Source organism: Castor canadensis, chromosome 6 (genome assembly GCF_047511655.1).
Source record: "Castor canadensis chromosome 6, mCasCan1.hap1v2, whole genome shotgun sequence".
NCBI classification, from domain to species: Eukaryota; Metazoa; Chordata; class Mammalia; order Rodentia; family Castoridae; genus Castor; species Castor canadensis.
Genome location: NC_133391.1, coordinates 138,613,649 through 138,626,787, shown reverse-complemented (window position 1 = coordinate 138,626,787; position 13,139 = coordinate 138,613,649).

Below are 13,139 nucleotides of genomic sequence, written 5' to 3'. Positions count from 1 at the left end.
ACACTAATTGTTGTATTTAAATATATCAATGACTCATGCATCATTTCATTTAAGGAAAGCTTATTCATTAGAGATAACTACTTAAATAAATATTCACATAGTCAACCCATTCTCTTTCAGGAAATGTTAATATAGTACTAGTAAAACATAGAAGTGAGTAACTAAATGTACAAACAGCAAATATGGTTTTGGATCCAAGTCCATACATTTAGCTTCTAGCTATGTGGACAGTCACTAGCTGTGCTTGTCTAAGAAGAACTCAAGAGTTTTTGCTTAGAGGATAAGTCCTCTGGAAACTATTCTAAATTCATTTATTTAAACATTGGAAACCATTTCCAAGAAATAACTGAGTCTTTTTGGCAGGAATTTTTATCATCAGAAACTCAGATGTTTTACAGAATTTAACAAATAAGTAATGTAAATAGTGTATGCTCAAAGGGGACTTAAATTTTAATTAAAGTTCACCCCCATTTTTTTAAACAAAACTTGTTAAAAATGTTTCTTCCCCTTAAGATGGTTGTAATTTTAGGACAATGTTCTCTAACAAGAAGCCAGAAATATCTGTGATCCAATGTAAATGTTAACATCTTAAGTGCAAAAAGTAACGCAAAAGTCATTGAATAACATTGTTTTAGAGCTGAAACTTATCAGAAACATCAGAATAAGTAGATTTATTACATTTATTTCTCTGAAATATTAGTTGATAAGAAATTTCTCTTCCACTATTTATGAGATTTATCTCTAGTAAGGGACAACGGTTAACATAAATTTATATTAGGTGTTAGGATTTAAAAGGCACTTAGGGTGTATCAAGTAACAGATGAAGACAAAACCTTTCAGATCACCTTTGATATGTAAACAGTTTCCTCTCCCAGGCATTGGTGCATCCTTCCTTTCCCAGGATGTCATGTGAAACTTGCTCATAAAGCATGCTGATTTTTGTTGATTCCCAAATTTTTACTGAGTGTGCTTTCATTGGGTTAAAACACTTCCTCAGGCCATCTAACTTACACACCGGATGCACAGGAAAATCCTCCTGATCCACCTAAAATTTTTGCTGTTGTAAAATGGAGGCAGACCACTATTTTATGTGTTACAACCACAGATCTGCATTGTCCGTTGCACACTTAGCCTCCATTGTGAGTGAAGGAAGAGAGTTTCATCGTGGCCACCCTATTAAATTGTTGTCAACTTTCCTCTTGTTTCTTCTCCATCCTTTTGATGCGTTGTCATTCTCCATCTTTGTCAGAAAGTTTATATTCTCTTTTCCTGAATTTTCCTCCAATGTAGCTAAGGAAATTATGAATTTAGCATCTCCCAAAATGATGGCTTTTTTTGCTTTTGATATAATTTATTGATAAAATATTTGGCATATCCCAATTCACTTTCCTTCTTTTTTTTTTTTTTTTTTTGCAGTACTGGGTATTGAACCTAGGTCCTCTCTTCTGCCAGGAAAGTGCTGTGTCACCTGAGCCATACCCCCAACCCTTTCATTTGTACTTATTATTGTTTTCAGTTGATTTTTCAGATAGGGTTTCCTGCTAACTTTATCCAGGCTGACCTCCAGTACTGATTTTCCAATGTCTGCCTCCCAAGTACTTAGGACATGCCTCCTACAGGCATGCCTCACCATGACTGGTTTGTTTTTGATTTAGGGTCTTGTTAACTTTTGCCTGGATTGGCCTCGGATCACTATTTTCTTGTCTTTGATTCCTGAGTAGTGGGGATTACAGTTGTGTAATCTGTGCCTGGCTCCATTTTTTTTTTTTTTTTTTTTTACAAATGGGAAAATTTTGATACAAAGAATATAGATGAATCACTAAAGGTTATACAGTGAATTAATGACAGATCTACAACTGCAACATATTTTATGTTCTATAAAAATAAAAGTTTAATTTCTACATGTATAAACAGGAGAGGATCTTAAATAATACTAAGAAAAAAGTTAATAAACAGATTGACACACATATCATACACTATTTATATGAAGTATATTTTAGGCATCAGAATCAAAATACACATTAAATAAGTTAGGACATTTACCTTTGGGGAGGAGGAGAAGGAGTACGAATAGAACACAGAGAAAAAGTGTAATAAATAACAAAACACTGGAGATACAGCATGGATTGAATATATAATACACCATGAACCATGTATAATTTTCTTATTGATTCCTTCCTTGAGTGACTTTTATTGCCAAGACAAAGGCTAGCTTTCTGTCACTTGTAGCAAAAACAAACCTACCAAAAAAACTTATACCTAAAACTTTTATACAAATTTATAAAATTAATCAGTCATCTAAACCAAATGAAGTGTGCAGACCTCAACTTGGCAACAGGGGAAGGAAAATGGTACCAGTGAATACAGAAAGAATAGGAAATATCCCAAATCCGACAGTCAACATGTAGAGCAGAAAATCATCTGGTATTTGATGTAGTCTTGACATGAACACAAAATCTAGTTGTAGAAATAAGATTGATATCATTTAAAATTATCTGCCATGGACCAATGTAGTCACAAACAGTTGTATGTTTGCTACAAAAAATTTAAAAATTTAGTCAAGGGCAAAAAGATTGTGCTTGAAGACAAAGCTTCAAAGGACATTTTATAAACATAGTTTTAATTTTGTTTAGCACAGAATTCTTTGCTTTTATTTGAAAAATAAAGAAAAAATATAAGAAATACACTTTGAAGAAAAATAAATACAGATAAAGTACTTTCATCAACATTGCTTTTTTAGCCAAATGATTTGAACTGGTATTTCATATTCAACATTAAAATATGCATTCAATTGAAACTTTCATACAGACACTTTATATACTGTACCTCAATAATATTTTCTATTTTGCAGTTAAGCCAATCAGCAGAGAAGGTTATTGACTTAAAGTTAAGGTTGTTTAGAAAATGAAATTAACATTCACAAAATTAGTTCTAAAATAACACCTAGAAGTTCATGATATGACAGGAAATCAGTTCTCTGCTACAAAAGTATTTCTTTTTTCCTCTCAGTTATGTGGCTAGTTAATTCCTTCTAGAGGGTTTTAAGTGGTTTATAAATCATATTATGCTCATTATTATCAAATGACTCACTATTATAGAGCTTTAGCAATTAGATAACCTCCCTCCCTCCTACCTTCCAAACACATTTCTATCTGTGACTATCTTGTCTCTACTCAAAGTAACAGTTTTCCCTGGTAATTGCTACTGGCACATTTTTAATGAGCTCCCATTTTGCTTTTAAATTTGCCAGAAAAACTAGCATTTTAAATCTGCTTCCTCCTGAGATTCCAAGATGGTGGCTAGAGGGAGGAACCAGAAAGTTTGCCTCCTAAAGTGAAATCTTGGAGAGATGTTGGAGACACACCTTGCAGGCAAGGCCACCGAGAATAGGCAAAACTTTGACCCCTCCACATCTTCAGTCTACTTAGAGCATCTCTACTTCATGTTGAACGGAGAAACCAGGAAGGCCCCCGGGCCGCTGCCAGATACCAACACCCAGACAGCTTGGGAAGATACTCCCATACAGATGCAAGAGGCCTCCAGAACACGAAACAGAGTAGGTCAAAATAGAACTATCCCATGACATATCATCAATTAAACAACAAGTTCAGAAACTAGGGAAAGAATATTGAAGGCTATAAGAGAGAAAAAACAAATAACATACACAGGTAAACCCATCAAAATCACAGCAGACTTCTCAACAGAAACATTAAAAGCAAGAAGAGTGTGAGGTGAGATCTTCCGGGCACTGAATGAAAACAACTTCAACCCCAGGATACTCTACTCAGCAAAACTATCATTCAAAATAGATAGAGCAATAAAAGTCTTCCACGATAAGCAGAAACTAAAACAATATGTGACCAAAAAGCCACCACTACAAAAAATTCTTCAAGGGATTCTGCACACAGAAAGTGAAACCCAACATAACCATGAAAGGACAGGCAGTACCAAACTACAGGAAAAGAAAAAGCAAGACAGTAAAGAGTAACCTCAACTTAGGTACACACAATCACACCTTCAAACAACTAAGACAACTAAATGACAGGAATCACCACATGCCTATCAGTACTAACACTTAATGTTCACGGACTTAATTCACCAATCAAAAGGCACCGCTCAATGAAATGGATTAAAAAGGAAGATCCAACAATTTGTTGCTTACAGGAGACCCATCTCACTGACAGAAATAAGCATAGGCTTAGGATGAAAGGCTGGAAGAAGATTTACCAAGCCATTGGCCTCCGAAAACAGGCAGGAGTAGCAATACTTATCTCTGACAAAGTAGACTTCAAACCTACATTGATCAAATGAGATAAAGAAGGACATTCTGTACTAATAAAAGGGGAAATAGGCCAAAAGGAAATAATAATTATCAACCTGTATGCACCCAATGTCAATTCACCCAATTTCATCAAACATACCCTGAAAGACCTAAAAGCATACATTAACTCCAACACAGTGGTTGTGGGAGACTTTAACACCCATTATCATCAATAGATAGGTCATCCAAACAAAAAATCAATAAAGAGATTCAAGATCTACAATATACAATAGATCAAATGGACCTACTTGATGTCTACAGAACATATCATCCAGTTCTACACAATATACATTTTCTCAGCAGCCCATGGAACCTTCTCCAAAATAGAACATATCCTAGGGCACAAAGCAAGCCTCAGCAAACATAAGAAAATAGAAATTATACCATGCATACTATCTGATCACAATGCAATAAAACTGGAACTCCACAACAAAAGTAAAGACAAAAAACATGCAAACAGCTAGAAACTGAATAACTTATTACTTAATGAACAATGGGTCATTGGTGAAATAAAAGAGGAAATTAAAAAGTTCCTGGAAGTCAATGAAAATGAAAACACAACCTACTGGAACCTATAGAACACAGCAAAGGCAGTCCTCAGAGGAAAGTTAATAGCTATGAGTGCATATATTAAAAAGACTGAAAGATCCCAAATTAATGACCTAATGATACACCTCAAACTCCTAGAAAAACAAGAACCAGCAAATCCCAAAACAGAGAGAAGAGAAATAATAAAAATAAGAGCTGAAACCAACGAAATAGAAACCAAAAAACCACACAAAGAATTAATGAAACAAAAAGTTGGTTCTTTGAAAAAATAAACAAGATTGACAGACCCCTGGCAAACCTGACTAAAATGAGGAGAGTAAAAACTCAAATTAGTAGAATCAGGAATGCAAAAGAGGAGATAACAACAAACACCATGGAAGCCCAGGAAATCACCAGAGACTACTTTGAGAATGTATATTCAAAAAAATTTGAAAATCTCAAAGAAATAGACAGATTTCTAGATACATATGAGCATCCAAAACTGAACCAAGAGGAAATTAATCACCTGAATAGATCTATAACACAAAATGAAATTGAAGCAGCAATCAAGAGTCTCCCCAAAAAGAAAAGTCCAGGACCGGATGGATTCTCTGCTGAATTCTATCAGATCTTTAAAGAAGAACTGATACCAACACTCCTTAAACTGTTCCACGAAATTGAAAGGGAAGGAAAACTGCCTAACACATTTTACGAAGCCAGTATTACACTTATCCTAAAACCAGGCAAAGACACCTCCAAAAAGGACAACTATAGGCCAATCTCCTTAGTGTACATTGATGCAAAAATCCTTAACAAAATAATGGCAAACTGAATTCAACAACACATCAAAAAGATTCACCAGGACCAAGTTGGCTTCATCCCAGGAATGCAGGGGTGGTTCAACATATGAAAATCAATAAATGTAATAAACCACATTAACAAAAGCAAAGACAAAAACCACTTGATCATCTCAATAGATGCATAAAAAAGCCTTTGATAAGACCAAACACCATTTCATGATAAAAGCTCTAAGAAAACAAGGAATAGAAGGAAAGTACCTCAACATTATAAAAGCTATATATGACAAACCTACAGCCAACATTATACTTAATGGAACTAGACAAGGATGCCCACTTTCTCCACTCCTATTCAAAATAGTACTGGAATTCCTAGCTAGAGCAATTAGGCAAGAAGAAGGAATAAAAGGAATACAATAGGTAAAGAAACTGTCAAAATATCCCTATTTGCAGATGACATGATCCTATTCTTTAAAGACCCAAAAAACTCTACTCAGATGCTCTTAGACACCATCAATAGCTACAGCAAGAAAGCAGGATATAAAATCAACATAGAAAAATCATTAGCATTTCTACACACTAATAATGAACAAACTGAAAAAGAATATATGAAAACAATTCCATTTACAATAGCCTCAAAAAAAATCAAATACCTAGGTGTAACCCTAACAAAAGATGTGAATGACCTCCACAAGGAAAACTATAAACTTCTGAAGAAAGAGATTGAGGAAGACTATAGAAAGTGGAGAGATCTCCCATGCTCATGGATTGGTAGAATCAACATAGTAAAAATGTCTATACTCCCAAAAGTAATCTACATGTTTAATGCAATTCCCATCAAAATTCCAATGACATTCATTAAAGAGGTTGAAAAATCTACCGTTAAATTTATATGGAAACACAAGAGGCCATGAATAGCCAAGGCAATACTCAATCAAAAGAACAATGCAGGATGTATCACAATATCTGACTTCAAACTATATTACAAAGCAATAACAATAAAAACAGCATGGTACTGGCATAAAAACAGACATGAAGACCAGTGGAACAGAATAGAGGACCCAGATATGAATCCACACAACTATAACCAACTTGTCTTTGACAAAGGTGCTAAAAATATACGATTGAGAAAAAGTAGCCACTTAAACAAAAACTGCTGGGAAAACTGGTTAGCAGTCTGCAAAAAACTGAAACTAGATCCATGTATATCACCCTATACCAAGATTAACTCAAAATGGATCAGGGATCTTAATATCAGACCCCAAACTCTAAAGTTGATACAGGAAAGAGTAGGAAATACTCTGGAATTAATAAGTATAGGTAAGAACTTTCTCAATGGCACCCCAGCAACACAACAACTAAGACATAGTGTAGATAAATGGGACTTCATAAAACTAAAAAGCTTCGTGCAACAAAAGAAATGGTCTCCAAACTGAAGAGAACACCCACAGAGTGGGAGAAAATATTTGCCAGTTACACATCAGACAAAGGACTGATAACCAGATTATATAGGGAACTTAAAAAACTATATTCTCCCAAAACTAATGACCAATAAAATAATGGGCTTGTGAACTAAACAGAACTTTCTCAAAAGAAGAAATTCAAATGGCCAAAAAACACATGAAAAAATGCTCACCATCTCTAGCAATAAAGGAAATGCAAATTAAAACCACACTAAGATTCCATCTCACCCCTGTTAGAATAGCCATCATCAGCAACACCACCACCAACAGGTGTTGGTGAGGATGTGGGGAAAAAGGAACCCTCTTATGCTCTTGGTGGGAATGTAAACTAGTACAACAACTCTGGAAAAAAATTTGGAGGCTACTTAAAAAGCTAAACATTGATCTACGATTTGATCCAGCAATACCACTCTTGGGGATATACCCAAAAGACTGTGACACAGGTTACTCCAGAGGCACCTGCATACCCATGTTTATTGCGGCACTACTCACAATAGCCAAGTTATGGAAACAGCCAAGATGCCCCACCACTGATGAATGGATTAAGAAAATGTGGTATCTATACACAATGGAATTTTATGCAGCTATGAAGAAGAACGAAATGTTATCATTTGCTGGTAAATGTATGGAACTGGAGAACATCATTCTGAGTGAGGTTAGCCTGGCTCAAAAGACCAAAAATCATATGTTTTCCCTCATATGTGGACATTAGATCAAGGGCAAACACAACAAGGGGATTGAACTTTCATCACAAGATAAAAGCGAGAGCCCACACGAGAGATAAAAGGATGGGTAAGACACCTAAAAAATTTGTTAGCATTTGTTGCCCTCAATGCAGAGAAACTAAAGCAGATACCTTAAAAGCAACTGAGGCCAATAGGATAGGGGGACCAGGAACTAGAGAAAAGGTTAGATCAAAAAGAATTTACATAGAAGGTAACACACACGCACAGGAAATTAATGTGAGTCAACTCCCTGTATAGCTAGCCTTATCTCAACTAGCAAAAATCCTTTTCCTTCCTATTATTGCTTATACTCTCTCTTCAACAAAATTAGAGATAAGGGCAAAATAGTTTCTGCCGGGTATCAAAGGGGTGGGAGGGAGTGGGAGGGGATGGGGTGGGTGGTAAGGGAGGGGGTGGGGGCAGGGGGGAGAAATGACCCAAGCATTGTATGCACATATGAATAATAAATTAATTAATTAAATAAAAAAGCATACACAGCCACACTGAGCAAAATTTTACTTTTAACTCTGTGTATATAAATATTTCAGTCTGTCCAGTGGTTGAGTGTTTGCCTAGCATGTGCAAGGTCCTGGGTTCAATCCCAGCACCAATAAAGAAAAGACAAAAAAAAAAATCTGCTTCCACAAGAAAAACACACAAAATATCTAAGAAATCTCTTCCAATTTGTGTATTTTGTAACTTTTAATAAAGTTCTGATACCATCAATATTGTCTTTTGGGCAAAGAAACACCCATGACCTATGTCATCATTTATCAAGGATGATCAAGTGTACATAAAAACAAGTTTCAAGGGTAACCAAGATGTGAATACTGAAGGGTCCATTGTATGAAACCAGTCTGAAATTTTAAGTTATGTTGTATTCAAAACCCTAAATGTTAAATGTGCATGCAAGTTGTTTCTGTTACTCATACTAGTTCAAAGGCCTTTAGGTTTCCCTTCAGGCCAAACATGCTTTACTTTGTTAAAAATGAGATTGTACCAAATCCTCTGCAGACTCACTTATGTGTTCCCTAATCTCCCTTTGCTAAGTATTGTTAAAGTGTTCATATATTATATGACACTGTAATATGAAACAGAAACAAGACCAAAGGATATTTTTGCTAGAGAATGTGCAGACTTTACCACAGTTTTGTATCCCCAAACATTATTTATTTGTTTAGAGATTATTATCTTTTAAAGGCACATAGGGAAAGTCTTTGGAATTTCAGTGGATTTTGAACCTAAAGCCACTACCAGTTTGGACCTCGAAACTGTATACAAGAACATTCTCCTTAGTCTCTTTTCTACATCTAGAAACCTAGGGCAAATCAGTTAGCATTTCTTAACTTCAGTTACCTTATCTCTCAATCAAGGCAAATCCTCCTAATGGGATGCTGTGCATATTGGTTTTTAAAACCATGCATGTAATTTATATTTATGGAAAAAAACCAGGAAATTTGAAGATCTGGAAATCCCTTTCAAGATTACTTAATTAAAAAATCCTCATCTCAAATGAGAAAATTATAACTCTAATATGCTAATAATAGATGTATTCTACACAGCAGAAACTAAAAGGACTTCAAAAGTATTTCATTCAATATGGACCTTTATTGTTAAGCAACTCTTTACCACTTATTTCTGCTTGTATCTTGTTTCTTAATCAATTCCAACTTTTCTCCCTGCTTTCTCTACTCTATTCCAATTGCTATTTTAAAGGATGTACAGGTTTTTCCCAATTGCCATATGGATGCTGGTGTTCTATAGGGAAAATAAAACAGGTCTTCTGAGATTCAGTTCTGCTTTGATTCACCATGTTTTTTTAAAAAATTTGAAATAAGTTGTTTATCTATCGTGCATTGGTTTTTCTTCTCTGTAAAATAGTTTCTCTGGTTCTTAAATTTGATACACTAAATCTGAAGGCTTTATACACAGAGTTTTTTCCTTCTGCATACTCGTCTTTACTTCTTTATTAAACATGGGTGCTATTATTTTTTAAATTGGTTTTTAATTGATACATAGAATTATTACCTATTTTTGGGGTACAATTTGATGTTTTGTGACATGTATACATTGTGCAATGCTCAAATCAGATTAAGCATATGTTTCCTCAAAGATTTATCATTTCTTTGTTGTGAAAATATTCACAACTCCTACCTTTTTTGAAATAGACAATACAGAATCTATATATCGTAACTCCACTGTATAATAGCACTTCAGAACTGAGTTCAACAAACTACAACTTAGTGCCTGTTGACAAACCTTTCTCTATACTTCTCTCCACCAGTCTCTGCTAACCACCATTGTATTTTCAACTTCTACGAAATAAACATTTTTAGATTTCTCATATAAATGAGTTATGTGGTATTTGTCTTTCTGTGCCTGGCTTTTTTTCATATAATATAACAATCTCCAGTTCCATCCATATTTTCATGAATGACAGGATCTCTTCCTTTTTATGTCTGAGTAGTATTCCATTGTGTTTATGGACCATATTTTCTTTTTTTAAAAGTAATTTTATCGAGATTATTTTTCACTTACCATAAAAATCAGCCATTTTAAAGTGCACATGTCAATTTTTTTCTTTATTCATTTATTCATATGTGCATACATTGTTTGGGTCATTTCTGCCCCCCTATCCCCCGCCACCTCCCTCTCCCTTCCATCCCCCTCACTTCTAGGCAGTTCTTTCCTTTTCTCTAATTTCGTTGAAGAGAAAACATAAGCAATAATAAGAAAGACAAAGTGCTTTTGCTAGTTGAGATAAAGATAGCTATACAGAGAGATTCCTAGCACTGCTTACATACACAAGTGTATTACAACTTGAATTGATTCATCTCTACCTGACCTCTTTACTACTTCCTGGTAATCTTCCCATAGTGACCTCTGTCACTTTAAGGTTTCTGTATTAACTCCTCTGCAGTGGGGACATCAGACACGTTCAAGTTTTGTGTTTCCTACCTATCCCTATTCCTCCCGTATGTGATATCCCCTTAACATGTGACCCAAGTCCAACAACATAACTGCCTTTGGCCTAGATCTAAAATCTGCATATGAGGGAGAACATATGATTTTTGGTCTTCTGGGCCTGGCTAACCTCACTCAGAATGATGTTCTCTAGTTCCATCCATTTACTTGCAAATGATAAAATTTCATTCTTCTTCATAGCTGAGTAAAATTCCATTGTGTATAAATACCACATTTTCTTAATCCATTCGTCAGTAGTGGGTCATCTTGTCTGTTTCCATAACTTGGCTATTGTGAATAGTGCTGCAATAAATATGGATGTGCAGGCTCCTCTGAAGTAACTTGAGTTGCATTTCTTTGGGTATATACTTAGAAGTGGGATTGTTGGACCATATGGCAGATCCACATTTAGATTTTTAAGAAGCCTCCATATTTTTTTCCAGAGTGATTACATTAGCTTGCAATCCCAACAGCAGTGTATGAGGGCTCCTTTTCCCCCACATCCTCACCAACACCTGTTGGTGGTGTTTTTGATGATAGTTATTCTAAAAGGGGTGAGCTGGAATCTTAGTGTGGTTTTGATTTGCATTTCCTTTATGGCCAGAGATAGTGAGCATTTTTTCATGTAGTTTTTGGCCATTTGAATTTCCTCTTAAGAATATGGTCTGTTTAATTCAGATGCCCATTTCTTTTTTTTTTGTTTTTTTCCTTCTATTATTCACATGTAAATACAAGGCTTGGGTCATTTCTCCCCCCTGCCCCCACCCCCTCCCTTACCACCTACTCCACCCCCTCCCTCTCTCCCCCACCCCCTCAATACCCAGCAGAAACTATTTTGCCCTTATTTCTAATTTTGTTGTAGGGAGAGTATAAGCAATAATAGGAAGGAACAAGGGTTTTTGCTGGTTGAGATAAGGATAGCTATACAGGGCATTGACTCACATTGATTTCCTGTGTGTGGGTGTTACCTTCTAGGTTAATTCTTTTTGATCTAACCTTTTCTCTAGTTCCTGGTCCCCTTTTCCTATTGGCCTCAGTTGCTTTTAAGGTATCTGCTTTAGTTTCTCTGCGTTAAGGGCAACAAATGCTAGCTAATTTTTTAGGTGTCTTACCTATCCTCACCCCTCCCTTGTGTGCTCTCGCTTTTATCATGTGCTCAAAGTCCAATCCCATTGTTGTGTTTGCCCTTGATCTAATGTCCACATATGAGGGAGAACATACGATTTTTGGTCTTTTGGGCCAGGCTAACCTCACTCAGAATGATGTTCTCCAATTCCATCTATTTACCAGCAAATGATAACATTTCGTTCTTCTTCATAGCTGCATAAAATTCCATTGTGTATAGATACCACATTTTCTTAATCCATTCGTCAGTGGTGGGGCATCTTGGCTGTTTCCATAACTTGGCTATTGTGAATAGTGCTGCAATAAACATGGGTGTGCAGGTGCCTCTGGAGTAACCTGTGTCACAGTCTTTTTGGTATATCCCCAAGAGTGGTATTGTGGGATCAAATGGTAGATCAATGTTTAGCTTCTTAAGTAGCCTCCAAATTTTTTTCCAGAGTGGTTGTACTAGTTTACATTCCCACCAACAGTGTAAGAGGGTTCCTTTTTCCCCACATCCTTGCCAACACCTGTTGGTGGTGGTGTTGCTGATGATGGCTATTCTAACAGGGGTGAGGTGGAATCTTAGTGTGGCTTTAATTTGCATTTCCTTTATTACTAGGGATGGTGAGCATTTTTTCATGTGTTTTTTGGCCATTTGAATTTCTTCTTTTGAGAAAGTTCTGTTTAGTTCACTTGCCCATTTCTTTATTGGTTCATTAGTTTTGGGAGAATTTAGTTTTTTAAGTTCCCTATATATTCTGATTGTCAGTCCTTTGTCTGATGTATAGTTGGCAAATATTTTCTCCCACTCTGTGGGTGTTCTCTTCAGTTTAGAGACCATTTCTTTTGATGAACAGAAGCATTTTAGCTTTATGAGGTCCCATTTATCTATGCTATCTCTTAGTTGCTGTGCTGCTGGGGTTTCGTTGAGAAAGTTCTTACCTATACCTACTAACTCCAGAGTATTTCCTACTCTTTCCTGTACCAACTTTAGAGTTTGGGGTCTGATATTAAGATCCTTGATCCATTTTGAGTTAATCTTGTTATAGGGTGATATACATTGATCTAGCTTCAGTTTTTTGCAGACTGCTAACCAGTTTTCCCAGCAGTTTTTGTTGAAGAGGCTATTTCTCCATCGTATATTTTTATCTCCTTTGTCAAAGACAAGTTGGTTATAGTTGTGTGGTTTCATATCTGGGTCCTCTATTCTGTTCCACTGGTCTTCATGTCTGTT